This window comes from Hermetia illucens, chromosome 4, assembly GCF_905115235.1.
Source record: "Hermetia illucens chromosome 4, iHerIll2.2.curated.20191125, whole genome shotgun sequence".
In the NCBI taxonomy this organism is placed as follows: Eukaryota; Metazoa; Arthropoda; class Insecta; order Diptera; family Stratiomyidae; genus Hermetia; species Hermetia illucens.
In genome coordinates, this window is record NC_051852.1 from 35,923,842 (window position 1) to 35,945,274 (window position 21,433).

A 21,433-nucleotide genomic window follows, 5' to 3' on the forward strand; every position below is an offset into this window, starting at 1 on the left:
AACTATCCTCTCCATCGTCTTCCTTCCACTCTCCTGCCTCCACAATCTCTACGTCAGCCGAGCCCCAGAAAATCACGGTGCCATTGCTAATATTAAAAAATTCTTCAAGAATATATTCTCGAGGATCGACATAAGTATATGTCGCCTCCTTTGGTTGTCGATTTGGCATCACGGCAACAGTCTTCTTCTTCAGCCTTTGTCCCGTTCAGAAGCGGGGTCGGTTCAATTTGATCGATTGCACCACATTCCTCGTTCGTAATACTGGATGCAGCCGAAAAGCCACCATCTACTCCACCAAGCCAAATTTTTTTCGGCCGGGCTTCTGGTTCTTTCCAATTGACCAATTTTGACAAGTGAGTTTTCGCCAGCGCAAATTCCAAGTCCATACCATCGAAGCCGCCACTCTCGAATGGCACCATTTTGAATGTGATTATGACGTGTCACACCACTGGTCCAACGCAACGTTTTGTCTCCATTACCGCGAGGTGCCATTCATTGACTTTTTCAGTCGGCAACTAGTCTGAATTTTGGATTTGAAATGTTCGTTGATGCGCCTATCATAAGGACTGCCCGTTGTGAAACTCTACTTTTATGCTAATGCCTGAAGAACTTTCATAACGAAGTTCAATATTAGCTTATAGTATTGATCCCAGATATTTAAATCACCTAGTTATCGGCAGATCTCTGCCATTGAGAGGACAGTCCTCACTCGTCAAAAATTCGGCTTTAATTTCAGATTCAATCTCAGACCGTCCTGTATGACAAGCTGCTTAGATCAGAGTCCATAACAAGAACAAAGAGAAATGGCGAGAAGACGCTTGATGAATAATGACAGACACGCTTAGCGGTTTGGATATACCTGCCAAACTTCGAACTTCATTGTTGTGATCACGATAGAACAAATTAAGCCAGCGTACGAGTTCCTTTCGGTGAAAGTTTTGTCGCAATACATAGCAGACGATTTTGTGTGGCACACGATCAAACGCCTTCTCTAGTGTTGAGATGCTGCATTTCCAGACTTTAGGCAGGACAGCGAAAGCGGGTCTAACGCCATTAATGCCTCGAGTAACATCTAATTCTGCGCCACCGTCGGCAGAAACCACGCTCCCTAGATATATAAATTGATGCTCTGACCATGAATGTAGATAGGGAGAGTGCGATGACCCGTCAGACTATGAACCTTGATTTTGTTGGTGTTTATCTTCAGTCCAAATCTATGCGTCTCTCTTTCCAAATGCAAAGCCATTTGGCCAAGGTCCATGATCCGGAGAAAGAGCAAACAGATTTCATCAGCGTAATCGAAGTGTTTGAAGAAAGATGTTATCGTCCATTGAATTCCTCCACATCCTCCAGACAATGCGGCATGAAGAACGTTACCGATAACAAGAAGAAATAATATAAGTGATAGAATGCAACCCTGCTGAACTCCGCTTTGGACCTCAAAATCCTCCCAGATTTTACCTCGTTGCAGCACGTGCGCCATCGTATGTCGCTCTGATAATAGCTATTACTTTCTCCGGAATACCCGTCTTGCGCAGAGTAATCCAGATACACTCCCTGTTCATGCTATCGAAAGCTTTCTCGAAATCGATGAAAGGCCTAAATTCCACGCACTGTTTCAAAATGATCCGTAGGGTGTTGATGCAGTCAATGCAGGAGGATCCGGAAACCAGCCAGCTCTCTGTCGAACAAGCTTTCGAGATGTTCTTTCATGCATTTCAGGATTATTTTAGCTATTTTACAGTTACTAGCCATTTCATCCACAAGAGGAGGAACCTCACTGGATGTAATACGGTTAAGAACCATGGTGAAGTGTTGTTTCCACCTCTTCAGTTGTTCATCATCGTAGATGAGAAGCCGACGGTTGAAAGCTCTTTCGTGATTCGGTATACATTCCTGAAATCATTGCGATCTGCGACATCTTTCGCTTCCCTGACCAGCGCAGTAGCAAGTTCTCTCCTGTCATGGCGTACACGGCGAACTTCTCGGGATTACGCTCATTATAGAGGTCGAGCACATCACATCCGCCATTACTCGCAGCGGTCAGTAGAGCCTTCAACCAGCCGTTCATCGAACGGCTTCCACGACTCCACAGTCAACCAGATTGTAGAAAGACCCTTCGGGACGTGCCCGACGATGCCCAATGCTCATCGATATTTTCAGGCGCGTTAATCAGTAGATCTGTCACTCGATCAGCAAGATAGCTCTCCCACTGTCGAGAGACAGCTGGGCCGTACAAGCGGTGGATGTTGGACTTAGGAGGTCGCAGCTTCCCAACCCTGCGAGAAATGGTGAGCGCAACACGGAAGCGAACGTAAGCGACCATCAGATGACGATCTCTTTTAAGGTCGATGTCAGCCCTTCTCTTGTTACGCACATCCAAAAGTGGCCGATCTGATTGCTCGTATAGCGTGGTCAGTTGAAACACATCTGACCTTATGGCCCTGTGTTCTAACAATGTGCCATCAATGATAAGGCGGTGGAATCTGCAGAAATCCACGAACCTCCCACAATTACTGTTACGGTCGCAAAGACCATGTTTACTCGCCACATGCCCGAGCAAGGTGTTGTCAGACCCTACCTTGCTATTCAGGTCGCGACGATCACAGTGTCAACTTTAGGAAATTGAGAAGAAGGACCCGAGATGTACAAACTGCCTTCATCCAGATCGAGCAGGGCTGCACATCAATGAAGGCAAGACAAAGTATATGGTGGCAACGTCAGCACCAAAAACCAACCAACCAACAACATCAAACCACACTGGTCAAACGGGAAGAATAAAGATAGGAGACTACACCTTGGAGACCGTTGATAATTTCTCCTATCTAGGGTCGAAAATCACAACCGAAAACACAAACAGAGCAGGGATTTCAGCTTACAAAAACTGTTTTGCTCGAAACGTCTCACCACAGGGTCAAAGCTCTTACTGTACAAGACAATGATCTTGCCAGTCCTCATGTATTCCTCGGAGACTTGGGTTCTTGGCCAGAAAAATTGCGAACTCTTGTCCGCGTTCGAGAGAAGAATCCTCCGAAAAATGTTTGGCCCCCTACATGAGAATGGACGATTCCGTAGCCTACATAACGACGAAATGTATCAGGATACCATGACCGTCGTTATGTGGGCTATGGCATAACGACGAAATCTATGAGCGATACCATAACCGTCAATGTGGATAAGATCCTGCTCAATAGGTTACTTTGGACGGGTCACTTAATCCGTATGGATGAGGATGATCGAGCCCGGAAAGTCTATAAGGACAATATCTATGGTAGAGAAAGAAAACGAGGCAGACCCTGCCTGAGATGAAGCGATGGCGTAGGTCAGGACGCCAAACAGTTTTCAGGGATATCGAATTGGTGGACCTCGACGCGAAACTGGGATGTCTTGAGTTCCTTATTAAGGCAGGCCGGTTACCGAATACCGGTTATTGCGCCATTGATGATGATGATAATGAGGTGAACTCTAACCTGGTTTCGGAATTATTTGAGAGACTGAATACACTATTCTGGCCGACAGCCGGCGGCAGCGGCGAACACTTAGATCCAAACAGACTATAAATAGACTAAGCTCGCACAATAAGGCCTGGATACTCTAGATTCCAGGCCAGGATGGGTTAGGAGGCAATGAACCAGCGGACGAACTAACCAACAAGGGAACAGGGACGCACAAAGGACTATCTTAATCTCACCAAGGAGAACCTTCAAATCATAGTTATCCCTGCCGAATATCACCTGGGAAAACTAGAGATAACTGTGGACACTCTCTGTGTAGAAGCCTCCACGTTCGGGAACAGTGTCCAGCACTTGTGCAAGGAGGTCGACTTACTTAATACTAAATGCCAAGTGGAAATACTTAGAAGTAGGGAATATAAAAGCGGAACAAGCGATCACACGCCGAAATGAACTGCCACCACCACGGCTTCTAACGGCATATGATTATTACTGGCCAGTGTGCCACAGTTCGCGACTTTTCCTGGAAAGGAAAATTAGCGTACAATGAACTCTGTAGTAAAATATTCAGGTGGGACTTGAAAGGACAGAATGCAAAAGGAAAGCTCGAGGAGCGGGAAAGATGGTCACTTAAAATAAAGCCTTCCATACGAAGGAGCGGAAAAGGACGAAGGAGACAGTGGAGGTAGCTTAAGTGAAATTGAATCCCATACACTGCTAAAACTTGCAACCTTTATGTCTTTATAATATTTCCGTCTTCAGGCATAAAAAAGGCAAACAGACAGACAGTAAACCAATTTGAAAAAGGTTTTGCTTTATATAAATATATGCATACGTGGTAAGGGAAGTGTGTAGGTTGGCTACTAAGAAAGGATGATGTAGAGCGCAAAGCAAAAAAAATAGTATCTATATTAGGAAAACGCTTTGAATGCTTCTCATTTTCTGCAATAGAACTCGCCTGTGTATCAAGCGTAGGCCGAAAAGCAGATAGTCTAATAACGAAACGACGCAGATATTGTTCAAATAGTTACAAGGTTTGCAAAAGGACACAAGGAACGTCCAGTCGAAACCACAACAATTCCAGAAACTTAATCTGCTTCCTCACCCACTGATGTACATAGAATGCAAAATTGAAAACTCATGGATACTGAAACAGTTTCCATCCGATAAATTCCTTTCAAATTAGTAAATCCTTTCACCAGAAACTCCAACACATTTCATTTCATTTGATTTTGTATGAGAACTCACCACACTATATTTTATGGTATTACAATCGCATGACGAAGAACAACCTCTCCATGAAGCAGATACAGTATCGACCGATATACATGTGCATGTAATCCAACTTCCGATTTGGGTAGATATTTGAAAATTCACAGAATTTTCATAGGAACTTGCTCAATTATCCTAATTGATATCATATTCCTTCCCAGCCAACAGGCATCATCATCATGTGCGATAATCCATCCCCAATATGCGTTCAACTGACTTGAGAAAGTTTCCAGAAGGAATTGGATATTGCAAGTAATTATTGCCAGCAAAGAAAATTATTTATATTTCCATTATCCGGAAAATTCGGTTTTATTTGACATAATGAGAAATTGCTTAATCATGAAACCCTTCTCAGAAGTTCAACGTACAATTGCGGCTGCTTGGGTAGGTTGATAATGGGTTCTTATAGAATTTTGTAAGTTTAATTATCCAAATGAAAGTTTTATTAGGTTTGTGGAGGATGATCAAAAGACTGACCAGAAAGGCATTCTACGACCCTAGTTTTTCGTAGTCTCTGCCACATGAATGCTTCACAACTCAAACGGAACGAGAGTGGGGACGTATTTTCCACCAAATTTAGCGAGGGTTAATTTGGAAAATCATTCTAGATATTTCACTTTTTCTTTGCTACCACTGGTTTTGTTCATTTCGTTCTTTTTTGTAAGTAGTTTATCTAGAATTGAAAGTTAAATTTAGATACGTAGGCAAACTCCATGGAGAATTCTTCAATGCGTTTTAAATTGAAAAGGGGGACCACAGTTCCGCCTCTCATGCTTTTTAGTAGGGAGATAATGGTGGCGATGGGATCCACACCGGACCCGTTTTGTAAGAACTCGAAACTTACCACCGAAGATAAGGTTACCCCCCCGGCAGTCCAGATTCTTCGCGGGACTCGGAATGGAATTCGGATAGTCCTAGATCGACATGAACGCTGCAACTGTAAAAGGTGAGCGTAGAAGGCAGCAAACTGCAACAGTGTATCTTTCACTGGAAGAATGCATACATGAACTCTGTCAGTTCATCAAGGAGAGAAGGAATATCCACCAAAATATCAGGGCTCTGATACGAGGCATTGAGTTGTGCTATATTAGGGCGGTGGAGGAGAAAACCCCCAAATGTCATGAGGCAAGATCCCGCGAGAAACTGGCTCCTTCTCAACATAAAGTAGACGAAAACGCCAGCAAACGAAGTAGTGACGGGATAAGTGAACCAATTGGTACCCAGTAAGCAGCCGAGAAGAAAAAAAGCCTCTCCTGCGAACAAAGCAGACCCGACGAAAATTCCGTACAGTTCTTCGATTACGGCCTCAACTTTAATATCTGGAATAGAAGAGACTGCGATAAAGAGGATGAAGAAGACGTATGGAGCTACACAGACCGCTGTTATTAGCTTGCCGTTGGAATATGGGGTTAAACTGATTACCGCAGGCAAGTTAAGAATAGGCTGAGTTGTATGCCAACCTGGGGAGCAAATATCTCTCTGGAAATCCTTGAGATGTTCCGACTTCAGTCACTTTGCAGCAGCATATACTAGTGAGCACGATAAGTTGAAAAGATGCATCTTATCCAAGATTGCACTGGAGATCCACGACGCATGTTATACAACAGGACTAGGTGACCGGCACGTTAAAAGTGATGGTAATCGCCGGGCATGAGAGAGGAACCTGAATGGTAGGTCTAAATGAGGTTCACACAAGTCACATGGCGGACGTGATGGTAATCTGTGATCCTTACGGAAATTACAGCAATGGAAACGCGGCGATATGGGCATGCGGAAAGCAAACCAAACAAGAAACAATGGCATTCCCGGGAACCGCCTTTATAACTACAAAACTCAACGGTATCCATATCTACTGCTGTAACACTCCTCCTAGTGCAACATTCCCGCAACATCAGAAGATGCTAGATAGCTTGGAGTGGGACACAGCTGTGTCAACGAGTAACCAAGGAGTGTGACTCTACAATGTCGCGATGGCGTTTCCTCCATAGTACGAAACCAAACTATTGGTGGAACCAGAAAATCTTGCTGTGGAGATCATCGTGTCTGCGAGCGAGGAGACTTTGCCAAAGGACAAGAGGAAAACTAAGAGACCGCCAGATAAAGAAAGAATACCGCGGTCTTCGAAATCCCCTTAAGAAGGCTATACGGGAAAGTAAGCGGAATTGTTACGGGTATCTCTGCCTTGAAGCAAATGTGAACCCGTAGGGCCCTACTTATGAAGTTGTAATAAAGAAGATTTGTTCCCAAAAACCACCCCAAGTAACGTGCCCGCGACTCTTGTTCAAAATAATCGCAACTACTTTCCAACAACGAAAAGAAAGTGGACCTCAACCTACGGTCTAACGGGACGTTCTTAATCCCCGGGCTAAACGAGGAGGAAATACAAGAGATCTGCGGACGAATTGTGGATAATAAGACTCCGGGATTGGATGGGATTCCCCAAAAACCCCTAAAGCTAACTGGTCCTTATTGTACCACCTGGTTCATAAGCACATTTGAATCGTACATGGTGGAAGAAGTGTTTCCCGCCCAGTGAAAGAGGCAAAGGTTGGTTCTGCTACCGAAACGCCAAAAACCACGCGGCACACCCTCTTCATGTCGCCCTATTTATCTTTTAGACACTATGGGGAAGATGTTGGAAAGGGTGATATAGAAAAAGCTGCCTCTATTCGTCGAGCTAGCAAGTGGTCTATCGGAACGACAGCGTGGATTTCGGAGACCCCGTTTTATGGTCGATTGGGTAGCAATGGTCGTGAATCTGGTTCAGGAGGTATCGGCCACTGGCGTGATGAATCAAGCGATAACGATGAGAATGGACTTGTCACCTAATACAAATCCTTACGAGACACAATGGATACAGGAAGCACTTACATCGCTTCGGATGGGACAAGTCTCCTGACTATCCCAAATGCGCCGCTATACCCAAGAACCCGGAACATGTTATATTCCATTATCCAAAATTCGCAATTGGAAGCGGGAGGTTAAACGATGATCGGACGCCATAATCTCGAAGAAGAAACGCTGAGGTCGGAAACAAATTAAAGCGCGGTAATTGCAACAATAACTGCGATACACGAAAGGTTGTAGGAACCGAATCGAGCGCGGAAAGCCCGGCGGACGCGTGACTTAATCTCATCATTTCTACTGGCAGCAAGGCTGGCAAAGTCGCAAAACTGTCTTCATATATTTCTGGCACAAGAGCCATGCCTTCATTTTAATAAAATCTAAGGTGTTGGATCAGTAAAGGGGACTAAGATCTTCGAAACCACCTGCGTCCAGATGTCATAATTGTTAGAGGCAACTATGATGAGACAATTCTATTCCCAGAACCTTGTGTCAGTCAACTTACAATACCAGACTAATAGCAAGAGCAGAAACGTCATAATTGCATCTGCTTACTTATTCTATGATTCTTTCTGTTATCCGCCGACGCAGGTAGTAAGGAATCTGGCAGCGTAAGCAGAGCCATGTGGCCTTGGACTCTTAATAGGTTGTGATTCGAACGCTCAGCATATTTGTTGGAATAGTGGTAAATTCAGTGGCAATTCAAGGGGCAAACAGCCCTAATAGACTATTCAAATTCATGGAACTTCAGCCAAATCACCTTAACATCACTTCCGCTGAAATGTCTGGAGAGACTGGTTGAACGTCACATTCGTGGAAAAGTGCTAAAGTCCAAAACAGAAAGGAGGAAGATGGGTGGGCTGGACTGGACAGAGATAAGGGATGCAACCCTTCAACCTTCCGAAGAAGTGAAACATCTGAGAGTTACTCCAGATAAACAGCTTCTTTCGAAAAAACACATAGATATAAAGTTGAAACGAGGTCTCACAGTGGCCTGTGCTGACGGACTTTTACCTCGACATGGTAGTGCGATAATGTGAGTATACGTAGGGTGAGTTAAGGCTAGGCAGAAAAGCTTCCACTGTAAACTAACCGCACTGCAATGAATTGTGTGTCTGGGTATTACTAATGCCATGAGCACGATATCCTGCGCAGCTCTAAATGCATTACTCAATTCACAGCCTCTGGATATATTTATTCAAAGCGCTGCAATAAGAGCAGGTCGTAGACTAATTTAATTAGATCTATGGGGAAATAACGGAAGCGGGGGCACAGAGGATTGAAAGAATCTAGTTCTTCCAATGCTTTCTGATTCTCAGGTCCCCATACATCTGTTTAGTAGAAGATAGGAAGTTATCCTCATAGGAGAGAAAACTATGATGAACCAGAAGGATCGCATCGCAATCTGCAGCGATAATCAAGCTGCATTGAAGCCATTGAGCAGCCCTTTCATCACTTCAAAAATCTTTTAGGAATGTAGAAACCATAAATGTCTGCTTCTAGATTCAATACGGTGGAATTATTCTGGGTGCCCGAATTTTGTGGTGTAGAGGGAAATGAAATCTCGGACGCTTTAGCAAGAAGGTTCAATTTCCCCCCTGGCCGGACCAGAGCTAACGATTAAAGTGTTAGTGGCATTGACTAGTGCTACTATCAAAAACTGTAAACAAGCTTCCCAGCAGGTGGCAGAGCCTTAGTACTGCAAAACACCTCAAACTTTTGCTGTCAGAACCAAGCAAAAATATTAAGTTTATCCTCGAGTGCATTTTTCAACGTCTCTTTGAAGCAAAAAGGGAAATGCAAATTCTTGCAACCGCAGATGAGATTTCTCAGCCACCTAACAACCCCTGAAGACATCTAGCCGAACCCAGTCAAAGAGACAATATACAGGAAACAAATTCCTTGATACATATTGTCTTCAGAGGGAGAAGCAAGAAAATGGCTTACCTTACGCTTAAAGCCAAAGAGAGAGACATAGTCAAAGGACCTAAGCTGTAGGGCGTTGTAAGACCGGTGTAGCCTCGGGATGACGGATTGAACGTAGATGTCGAGCTCCGCGAAGGGTACTTCAAAAATGTCCGCACTAGGTATTATTATGAGAGACAATGCGGAAAATAATATCAGAGCTGACAGAGCAGTCCATAAGGCAATTAGAGAGTTTGAAAAGGGTACACGTATCGAGGAAAATAACGATGCATCTTCCTGGGAAGGGAAGGGCAGTTGAGAGTGCGGAATCATGACGGATAACCAACCCGTGGAAGACTCTTTTTGTAAAAGAGAGTCCGAGTGAATTTACGTTGTGCAACTTCAAGAGCGGGACAGTCACAGATCCGGACTACACAGCAATTTTCAAGTATGCTTCTGACAAGGAAGTTGAAGATTCTTAAGGAGGGCTGAATTGAGGTAAATCCGGAGGAGGAACTTAAGATAAAACTAGACATTTTGGAAGCTTTATTAATGATGTCAATGAAGTTTGTCATCGAATATTACACCCAGGCCTTAGAAGAAGGTTAGTAGTGGAAGGGGTTGTCCACTAAAGGCACTAGCAAGACCGGCGTCATTCTTAGAAGCCCGAAACTTCTTTCACAGTGCATATTTCAAGCGAATGTTATTCAGGATCTCCGTTGTGAACCAAGTTGGGTACGAAAGCAAGCAAGCAGGGGAAGAAGGGATACAATAGCAGAGGAGATCGGGCAGGATATTGTAAAAGGTGCTAAGAGTTTGATCACACGCTGAGTTGCTTAATATTTAAACCCAGTTGATAGACACTAAAGCTGACTTGAGACGTCAAAGTTGGCTTTGTGGGAGTTGAACTTAGTAGACTTATGCACAGTTTCGAAGTTTGAACGGGGGAGTTCCGCTTCAAATTCAAATGGAAATAGTGAGCGTCAGTTTTGACATACGGGAATGTGCAGGGAAAAAAAGAAACGTGGCGCTCGGTGAGGTTGGAAGGGAAAAGATCGAGAGTGCGGCCCAAGGAATTTTTTATTGGTATTGAAATTCAGGGCTGAGCAAGTGTTCATAAAGGAAGAAAGTAGAAGGGAAGAATGGGAAAGGTTGATTAGGCCAGTGGAGCGTCGGGAGATTAAAATCTCCGGAAATGAGGAAAGGGAGAGAAGGAAATCTGACAGTAAGGAGTTCAAACAAAGTGTCAAACAGTTCGTACAGGTGAGAAGGGCAAACATAGGGGACGTATATACAAGATGCAATCAACAGGAGTGAGTTGGGCGGGGAGGCACGAAGAGCAACACAGTCAAAAGGAAAACCAGAGGAAGAAAAGACAAATACGACGCGGAGTGTATCTCTTATTGCAATTGGGACCCCACCGCTGGTGGACTTTCGGGATTAAACTCCGTTCGGAAAGTGCAGTACCCTTCGGGAAGCCCGGAGTTTAATATGTCATCGTGAAGCCAGCTTTCAGAGACGGCATGGTGTTGCTGACCCGGCGCAGATAAATTGAAGATCTTAAACCTCTAACATTCTGATAGAACAGACGGACAATAAACACGGATCCAGTTACAGTGCTCGGCAAGGCAGGCGGGTTGCCCTGAAATTTACTCGCAAATTGGTGCGCTTATATTGCTTGATGAATGCACCTTCAGGCCTGAAAGAACGGTTGCCGACGACATCAGATTCGTGAGGATAAGTGACCTTGAAAGACACAATCACTCGGTCGGTGGTGTTGTCTTTTGCCAGTTCGATACAGAACAGAGGAGAAGGTGAACCATCTTTCCTCTTTATGTACTCCAGTATATCGTCCGAAGAAATTGCGAACTCTGGCCTGGAGATAAATGGCTGTTTAGGTGGGACGTCTTTAACCCGAGGTCACTGGCATGGGTGCATGGAGTGCCAGGCTATAGAGCAGCGGCGGCAAGTGGAGCTTCGTTGACGACGGGAACGCTGTTAACAAGTGGAGCGGCTGTATTCCGATTCGTGATCTGCTGAGGAGGCTGCGGATAATGTCCCGTTGAAGGTGGACCGTAACTCGTCGCATAGAAGCTGCTGAATCTGGGATAGAGGGCCAGTTGAAGCAACCCCAGGAAGGCATTACAGATGAAATCAACTCAGATTGAGAGGCCTGTTGCACAAACTCCTGAGAAGATTTTGAGGCTGTACTGTTAGATACAGTAAGAAGCGCATTTTCAGAAACCAAAGTCTCGTCGAACGAACTCCTAACCGGCCAGGAACACGTAGATATCGACGACTTAGTAGATTGTGACATTGCACTGCACCAGTGTTACGATTCACGTTTCCGAGCCTACCGTGACCTTCTTTTGGAGCCATTGCTGTAATTCCTACACTTGAACATCGCTTCGGTTAAATGGCATGTATGCCACGTGTCATACGAATATAGCAAAATCATCACCGAAATCACATCCCTAGCACAAGAGATGGCCAAACAACTTGACGTAACTCAAATCCTGTTTCGATTCCAGAGTTAACACCAGGGCAAACCAAAGCACTAAGTTAACTTACCATTGGAAAGTGACAAGGAGAACACCGGTAGATCTAAGAACCGATCACTGTCCTCTACCTAGTGAACTATCTCCAAAGAGGTTTTCTACGTAAATGAACAGCCAACAGACTGCAATGCGAGCAAAACAACTCAAATCTATACAAAGCACCCCCTCCATTCAATATACCAGAAGAACTTACAAAATAATCGCAGTTAAATTGGGCAGTCCAACTCGGGCAACACCGAGGGAAATGAAGGAAGCGTTTCAGGGAGAACCCTCCAACTACTCCTAAAGACCCGCAATATGTTATTATTCACTACCCGACATTCGCTTCGGTGCATTCAAGCTGTACTTTTTTTTATAAGTTGATGAAAATATCTTGACTAGCTTTAACCAAAACCCCACACTTCATTCTAGATAACAGTCTGGTGCGGACTTACCATCAATTTCTTCCACAAAGCCACTCTGACGTTCTAAGAAGTCCAGGTGCAAATTCATCCAGAAAAGCTAATTGTCCACAAATGTGTGTCCCTATCTTTATATGTACATAGTTGGACCGCTCTCCCCAACATGTGCTCACGACTTTTATCATCAACGAACCACGTATTCCAGGCCATCCAACTCAAACCCATGCATCACCCAAAATCATCCCATTTCAATCTAATAGTTACAATGCAACCATAAAATCAGGACAAATTTTCTTCTTTCCTCACTACATTTTCTAGTTTCTGCTCCTGATTCCTTTCCTTTCACCGCTTCCTTCAGAATGTCCCGGAAACCAGCATAACACAAACTACGTCTTCACATGGAATCACGACTGTCCTCGTGGCCTTCAGAAAGAAAGTACAAGAAAAAATAACATAGAGAAAAGAGCATTAGGGACACTTGTGCAGGCTGAGGAAGTTATATTCCAGGTCAGTGACGAAGGATCCCGATGGCGGCAAGAAGGGTGGTCGCTTAGACAATTAAACAACGTTTACCGATTGAGAACTTGGAGTCATTAAAGTGGAGAAAGGCTAATGGGAATGGAAAAGTAGCACGGAATGAACGAGGTAGTTACTGCTAGTGTGAAAGTATAATTTCTGTGAATTCGACGACGAAAGAATGACTTCGGAAGCTACTTGGAGGTAATTAGTTTTAGTGAGAATCGTAAGTTTTGCTAATTGAATTGAACAATAAAAAGTTCAGATGTAGTTGTGCAATGAGCAAATAGCAAGGAAGTCCTTTTCCAGCGTTCTCATATAGTTTCAGTGTACGACAAGGGGGCATGTAGTGCACTTTGGAAGTAATCCTATTTTCTCTTCTGCATTTCAACTCGTGTCCTTTGTTATCTGTCAGTATTTTAAGGGCAAAAAGTATCAACAACTTCAGGCAAATTGTTTTAAATATACAAAAGTCATGCCTCCCTCCCGTGGTTTCCCTTTTGTTTAGAATTCAGCATGGTAGTTGTCAATGTTTAGGTTGTAAGGAGCTAAAAGTACACAGATCCTTTCTGACAGGATTTCAAATTAAGAACTCAAAAGAAGGGAATGAATGATTGATGTAGGTACACAGTTGTCCGCTTAAATTACATTGGAAGGATATTATAGGTTTGCTCGCAAGGAAGTATCACAATATTTTAGATTCTCCTCAAAAAGCACTTATGAACGCTGGAACGGCTGCTGATTAACCTGAGTCATCTTTCAAATGAAAATTTAACCAGACTATTTCGTGGAACTAATTAGAAAAACAAACGAGAATCATAACAGCACGAAGGAAATTATCATCGACCAAAAGCCAGACGTTTTATTCGCAGTAACTTTCCACAATCCTAAGTAATTAGGCCGGCCTGGCGAAGCAGGCAAATGAGACACTTTTAATTGTCAACAGTTTTCTATAAATATCTCCCAATTTTGTCAACTCAGAGACATGAAGACAAGGCGGAAGTTCAATTAAATCGAATTATACATAGCTGCAGACCTTCTTACAATGATACATTGAAGACAAAAGAAAAGGAATCCTTCTTTAGAAGCAAAGCTTTAGGAACAGAAAATGGAACGCGGATCGTTGGTCGAAAAGAAAAGACATTCGATTCTCCGGACTGACAAACAAGAAAGGCAACAGAGCGTTTCTAAATAGGAAAGATGAACCCGTCCCCTTTTCTTCGGAAGTAGAGCGCGTAGGTATACCGCACTTAGCCAAAAGCAGATACATCAATGCTGACAGTTTGAAGGCTGAAGGAGAAAGGGGAATATTAAACAAACTGAAGTGTCACATCGATTCATGTCAATCTAGATCATAAGGTGCCGAAATTTTCCATTATTCATTGCATTAGTGGGTTTAAATTTTTGAATCGGAAGACGGTAAAGAGGAGGAGGACAGTTATTATATTCTGAAATATTTTGGGGTCAATTATCACAAGCTAACTTCAGAACATCTTTAAAAGCGTAGAGATTGTGATTCCTCCTGAAAATTGGGATCTAAAGTACAATCAAAGTATAACCAGCATGCTAGAGGCGTGTAGACAAGAAAGCAAACTTCAAAAGCATTGGAATGAGTTTTCCAGACTTCAGATGCATCGGAGCAAGTTACACTCTAGATGTCTCTTCTTAGTTGGGCTAAGGCTTATCTGGTACTTCTATTATCTTTGGATACCTTAGCTTAGAAAAAGACGCAATTGCATGCCGAACTTTTCGTAAATTCTACTTAAGATAAGGTGAATCGACCACAAGCAGAATACAAATAGTACATGCAGTAACCCAGTCAGAAACTGACTTTCGAAAAAAACCCACTTCCCCTCTTGGCATTCAAAAGGAAACCTTTCATCTATTTGGTCAAAAGAGCAACTTAAGAATGAGAAATACTAATTACTTTCAAAAATCTAAATATTAGAAAGATTACAGTTGCTTGGATCATGGATTTCTTCAACACTTGAAGTTACGGTGACAAGCTACGCCCAAAACAGCCCTCTCCACCCCGGCTCATACTGATTCTATCAATTAGAACTTCCATGATTTCATTGCTTTCTTTCACTAGGTAATGCCGCACTAGGCAGCGGCAATGTAGGTTACCGGCACGACATGCATTCCCTAGCAGCCTTGTTGGATTTTCGGATCAGTTCACGATCTTGATAGGTGATCAGTCTCCGACCGTCCACCTATAGATATTAAGCTTATTGGGTTAAGTAACGACTCTATAGTCAGTTGGGTCCCTACGCATGAGTTTGAATTACATAAATCTTTCGACCAATGCAAACCCAATTTTCCAAACTTCAACTTTTTCCTCAAAGATAAACCTCGTCCTAATGGAAAGTCCTCATACATTGCCGAAAGCACCGCAATTCTAATTTTCAAAAAAATCCTTCGCACACAACTCTTCCTCCTGCTAACACTTTCCAACCCCCCAGAACCACACTCTTCAGAAACTGATCATAAATTTAAAACTGAGTTCAATGCGTTAATTAATACTCTTTTCTCGGGTAACTACTTTTCTACCTCCATCCTCTCGGCTTCATTAATTCACTATAAATGAGTACTATGATAGGAACAACCCTATTCACAACTTCCAGTACACCAACCAAGCAGGTCACTCGGTGGAACTGGAAAACCTCTGTCTTGCTCCGGATTAATTTCAAGATTTCAAGATATACTAACCCAACTGGAAAGCCTCAAGGTTGCATTCCCTCTACAACCCTTTCTCCCCCTCGGACACCACCTTGCCGTGGTGGGGAAGCCTGTAGTACTCTATTACTACACTAAGGGTGTCCAAAAGATGAATATGGAAACGAAGGATTTAAACTCTCCAACTGGTAAGAAGTCACAGACTTCGAATCCACCCGCGCCGATGAGCAATTATGTCGCGGCCGGGGCGCGGATTTTGGAGGCCTCACCACATTCATACCTCCCTAAAGATAAATCTGTAGAAGACATGCTTTCCGGCTCAGTGGAAAGCTTGCATTTAGTACCTACAGCGAAGCAAGCCAGAAAGGAAAGTACGATAACTCTCAACTTGGGGTAAACTGGAAATCCGACTAAGGCCGGCGGGTCCGTGGCACCACAGTCCAAATCTATCCGCAAACGGAAAAGGAAGGCTCGGCGGAAGGAAACTTCAGCCACTAAGGAAGGGGAACTACAGGCTGAATCCTGCCTGTCAGAACCTTCTCCTTCACCCTTACCGGGAAGAACGGAAGAACAGGAAGCTGGTGACGTGGACGCTACTGGTTTAACACTAGTATGTGGAAATGGATCGAAAAGGCCCGGGCACCGTGAATCTGGAAACGCCCCAAGCCGGTGACAGAGGAGGACACTGCGAAGAAAGATGAATCACCTTGGGAATGAGGACATGAACGTGACTGTATCACTAGGTGCGAAAGCGTCCACAGAAATAGTTCACAAAGAAGCGGAATCTCCGGTGGAAGGTGGGGATAAACTGATAACCCCGGTGAGATCCACACAGGATGCACCAGACTCTTCTGTTAGCGGCAATCCCGGCTTTCAGTTCTGGCGGTCGGCCCTAGTTCACTATTGTGAACACTGAGCTACGCAGAACAGAGCATGTTGGATGTTTTTTACCAGGTCCTCGAAGGAAGGCAGAGGAGATCATCCGCATGCTGGGTGAACAGAACCCGGGCATGGAATTTGGACACTGAAGGGTAAAGTTCATGAATGCCAGGAAGGATAAATCTACAAACGTGGAGGGTTTCACCTTGGTATTCGAACTGGACCAAAAGAGTTTGCATGTTCTCAGGGCAAGTCACCATATGGTGCTTCACTTTTTCCTAGGCTTTTTTCCTGAAGTTCAGTCATATTAGGAAACTGTAGAGCGTCATCTCTCTTCGACTCATACAATATAGAGCAAATTGCAGTATCTTTGGTGCGCTCTCCAACAATGGAGCTGCGCGCGGAGGATACTGCATACAGTGTCTGAATCCCCGTACCGGGGTTCGTACTGGTGAAGGGACTACAGAGTGAATCCTACCTGCTAGTAACTTCTCCTACCCCTTGCAAAGAACAGGCGGAAGAAAGGGAAGCCAGAGACGTGAACGGAACTGACTTGCTACAAGTTCGAGTGATCGAATCTATACAAACTGGACACCGCAAACCAGTCAAGGTGGAAAACAGAAAGCAGAAGGAAAACAGATTTTTCATAGATGAGGACATGGGAACTGCGGTACCTCCAAGTGCGGCTTTTCTCAGAGAAATCAAACACGAGAGGATCGAATCTCTGGCGGTACGGTGTAGAGAAAACCCTGTCACACGCGGACCGCGGCATACGCTTCTAATTGTTTTCCATAACACATTAGACTGAGTTTACGTCGAAAAACGTAAAGATTGGTCAAATCAACCTGCAGCATATCAAACCCTCCTCCTATCTATTGACAGCGAGACTGACAAAGCTGCAGGACTTGCCCTACATTTTTCTGGTGCAAGAGCCGTGGATTCGATTTAATAGAATCTGTGGCATTGGATCAGTAAGGGGGCTAGGATCTTGTACAATGAAAGATCTATAAGACCGAGCGCTTGTGTCCTGATGTCAAGACGGTTATCGGCAACCATGCTGAGGTAGTTCTGTTTCCAGGACTTAGTTACAGTCATCGTACAATATCAGATAAATCATAGTTGCCTCCACTTATTTACCTTATGATTCTTTGTATCCTCCACCAACGCAAGAGCTTAGGGATATGGTAGCGTATGCAACATCAAGTGGTCTCGAACTCTTAATAGGTTGCGATGCGGCTGACGGTTCTTGCAACCCATTCAACACGCAAGTGCTGCAAGGGAAACTGGAACACTGCGAAAGCGGTTGTTACCTATGAAAAGGTGAGAACTACTATACTATCCTTCGAACATCTCAAAGTACCTGGCATGGATGGCATCTATTCAGCAATGCTAAAGGAGGGTCGCACCCACTTAATGAAAATCAACATGATTACCAGCGTGGAAAGTCCTGTGAGTCTGCTTTGCATTCTTTGGTTACAAAGATTGAGGATGTAACTCTGAATGGTGAGTACGCAATGGGGGATATTTAAGGGGCTCACAAACTAATTCGATTGGATCTACGGGGAAACAACAGATGTGGGGGGGGGGGGGGGGGCACAGAGCTTTGGAAGAGTTATTGAGAGTACTGAATCCAGTTCTTACAATGCCTTCCAAATCTCGTGCCTCCATACATCTGTTTGATAGAAGATATGAAGTTACCCTGAAGCGTAGAGAGAATTGGGAAGGAATACATGACGGGATATACGGGGAAGGAATGCATGGTGGGATATACGGAAGTCTTCTACACCGAGGACTCAAAAACAGAACAGGGTTCTGGAGCCGGGCCTACTTCTCGAATAAAAACGAGAAGTGGGCATTTCCTTTGGGGCAATATGCAATGGTTTTTGAAGCCCTGCGTTCCTAAGTGCGGCAAACTGGGTGATTAAAGGACAGGCGCATCGCAATCTGCAGTGATAGCCAACCTGCATTGAGGGCGTTGAGTAGTCCTTTGATCATTCCAAACTTTTCCTGGTAGAACCTGTCGAAAAGCAGGAGGACTTGCACGATCATAAGGGGAACCAGAAAAGAAGAAGATGGGTTCGATCCAGAGATGACCTTACCGAGGTTTTATTTGTGGTGTTAACTCGCACCAGACACCGACTGTCGCATCTTTATTGATGATCAACCATGGCCAGTACTTTGGTTATTAATTTACTTCATTTTGTTGCGAAAGTAAACGCTCAAAATTGGCAAAGAAAATAGGCATTATTAACCAAAAGATTTGTTTAATTGGGGTGAGATGCATTACACAATTGCCTTCATATTTTCGATAATATTCTTTACACTTTCCTAAGATCAGGAAAATTCTCCAAATAGGGCAAAGCGTGTTCATTACGCTTAAATGTCATTGTTGCCGGTTCGCCGAAATGTGCTTTAGCTCCCTTCAGGTCTTCCCAAGAAGCCTAAACTCCTCCTGCACTGTTCTGTGTCATGATCAAAAGAAAAAATACTCTAAAATTCAAAAGATGAAAAGATAAATCAAAACACATTTAGGAACCTTGAACTAGAAAATCCTTTCAGTGTATAGCCTCAAAAGCCGGCATTGCCAAATATTTTTGGGTTCTCTAATGACATGTCAAGCCTTGCGATGAACACCAAAAATGGCAACCCATTTGTAGTTTTCGACCAGACTACTCTGTTCAGGTTGAAAACTACAAATGAATGAAAAAGCGAACAAGCAGCACTTATTCTATAAATCCCTAAGATGGGAGGCCCACATCTATGGCTCTGAGGATAATCACATACACGTGGACTCTAGTCTGGAAACAAGTTTTGAGAGCCTCGTTTTCACCTCAGCCCAGCCACCCAAAGCGCATTTTGAAGCCCTAGTTGACAAAAGTGCACATTTCTTGTTTTCAGACTCAAACACTTTTAAGGAACATGAAATTTTTGGAGTCCCTGCGGAATCATTGCCTAAAGAAAACTGCTATATATTGTGAAACTTTGATCAGTATGGCGTGACATGTACTAGGTCTGATCAAAAAGTTGCAGGACCTTTCAAATTGCCCGCCTTCACATTAACGTTGACAACTGGTTCGACCATCATTTTTTGGCGAGAACCTTCCTGAGTAATCTTCATTTCGTTTTGTTGATCTAACCTTCTCCAAACCGATTGTTACGCTGTTTTAGTGATGTCTGTTTCTCGCGTTATGCGTTTTTTTGTCATGGACATGAAGGAGGAGCAACGTGTTTGTGTGAAATTTTGCATTAAATTGGGCAAATCGTTCACGAAAACTTTTCAAATGCTGCAGCAAGCCTTTGGTGATGAAGTGGTGAGTCGTTCACAAATGGTTTAAACGGTTCAAGGAAGGCAAAACATCAACATCAACTCTCGTTCAGGAAGGCCTTCAACCTCAATTGACAACTTTCATGTGGTCAAAGTGAATGCCGTTGTACGTTCCAATCGTCGCTTGATGATTCAAGAGATGGCTGAGGAAAGCGACATCTCATTTGGGTTATGTCGGAAGATTTTGACCCAGAAATCGGAGGTGAGAAGGATTACAGCCAAGTTCATTCCACGACTGATGACAGAGGATCAAAAAGCGCATCGGCTGGAGGTTTATCAAGAGCTCTTGGAAATATCCAATGCTAATGAAAAATTCTTCAAAGCCATCATTATATGTGACCAGTCTTGGGTTTATGGCTACGACATGGAAATCAAGGTACAATCATCCCAGTGGAAGTCAAAACATTCACCAAGACCAAAAACAGTTTGCGAGGTGGGATCACCCACTAAAGTGATGCTCACAGTTTTCTTCGATTCGAAGGTTGTCATCCATCATGAATTCCTCCCAGAAGGTGAGACAATCAATTGTTATCGACACCTCCAAATCCTGAGAAGTTTACGCCAAAAACCTCGTCGAAAGAGGCTGGAATTGTGGGCAACAGGCGAGTGGTTTTTCCATCAGGACAACGCACCTTGTCATACCGCGCTACTCAACCACGAGTTTTTTGCCAAAAACTCAATGACAGCCCTTTCCCATTCCCCCTATTCTCCGGACCTGGCTCCGCTGTTCCCAAAACTCAATGAAAGGACAACGATTTCAGATGATAGAGGAAATCAAGGAAAAGAACAACTGAACAGCATCCATGAAGCAGAGTTTTCCAGATGCATGGAACAACGGAACCACCGTCGAAAGAAGTGTATTCGCTCCCAAAGGGAGTATTTTGAAGGGGATAAATTAGAACAATTGTAAATATTTATAACAAAAGAGTTATTTAGAACGTCCTGGAACTTTCTGATCAGATCTCGTATTGTCTAAGACGTCATGGCAAATACTGCCTTTCAACTATGAAAATGTCCCGTCATTAGCCCCAACAGGACTGAGACCCTCTTTCTAAATAAAAGTGAAATGTGTAAAATGGGAACTTTAAGCAAAAACTGAAGATTAGCCCTTTAGCAGAAAATGGTCCACGACATTATCTTTTCAAGACACTGTATCCTTGTACGCTGCTACGCTTACTCTTGCGAAGTTCATCATAATGCACGATTTACCAACTGTTAATCATACTTAGGAGAACCAACTTTGAGTAGTATTTTCGCAGATTTGAAATTTATTTTCAAATTTAAATGAAAACTAGTTCTCTTGGGAAACAATACAGCATCCTAATGGACCCAGCTGAAGCATTCGAAAGCTTCTAAATGCATAATACCGCATTGAAATAACAACGAAATGCACATTTTAAATGAAGCTCAAACTCTTTTCCATTGCTCCGGAATTCCACACGTTTATCCGCTTTTCCATAATAAGGATAATCCACTTACATCTCAATAGCACATCCAGGAAACCAGGAAAAGTTCTTGAGCATGTAAAATGATAATACCAAACTTAGCTGAACTGGAAAGTAACTTTCCGAGCACATTGCAAGTAGACATTCTTGCATATTTTCC

General features: G+C 43.6%; 1 protein-coding gene across 2 annotated transcripts in view; it reads right to left on the minus strand.

Annotated features, from left to right (window-relative positions):
• LOC119656235 overlaps positions 1-21,433 on the minus strand; it is a 299,886-nt gene that overhangs the window by 263,300 nt on the left and 15,153 nt on the right. The window contains exon 1 of one of the 2 annotated variants that reach the window (XM_038062652.1): positions 12,045-12,088. The exons of the other annotated variant lie outside the window; for it this stretch is intronic. The gene's annotated coding sequence lies outside the window, so the exon portion shown is untranslated. Of the gene's footprint in view, positions 1-12,044; positions 12,089-21,433 lie in introns of those variants that run through there. 2 annotated transcript variants of the gene reach the window in all.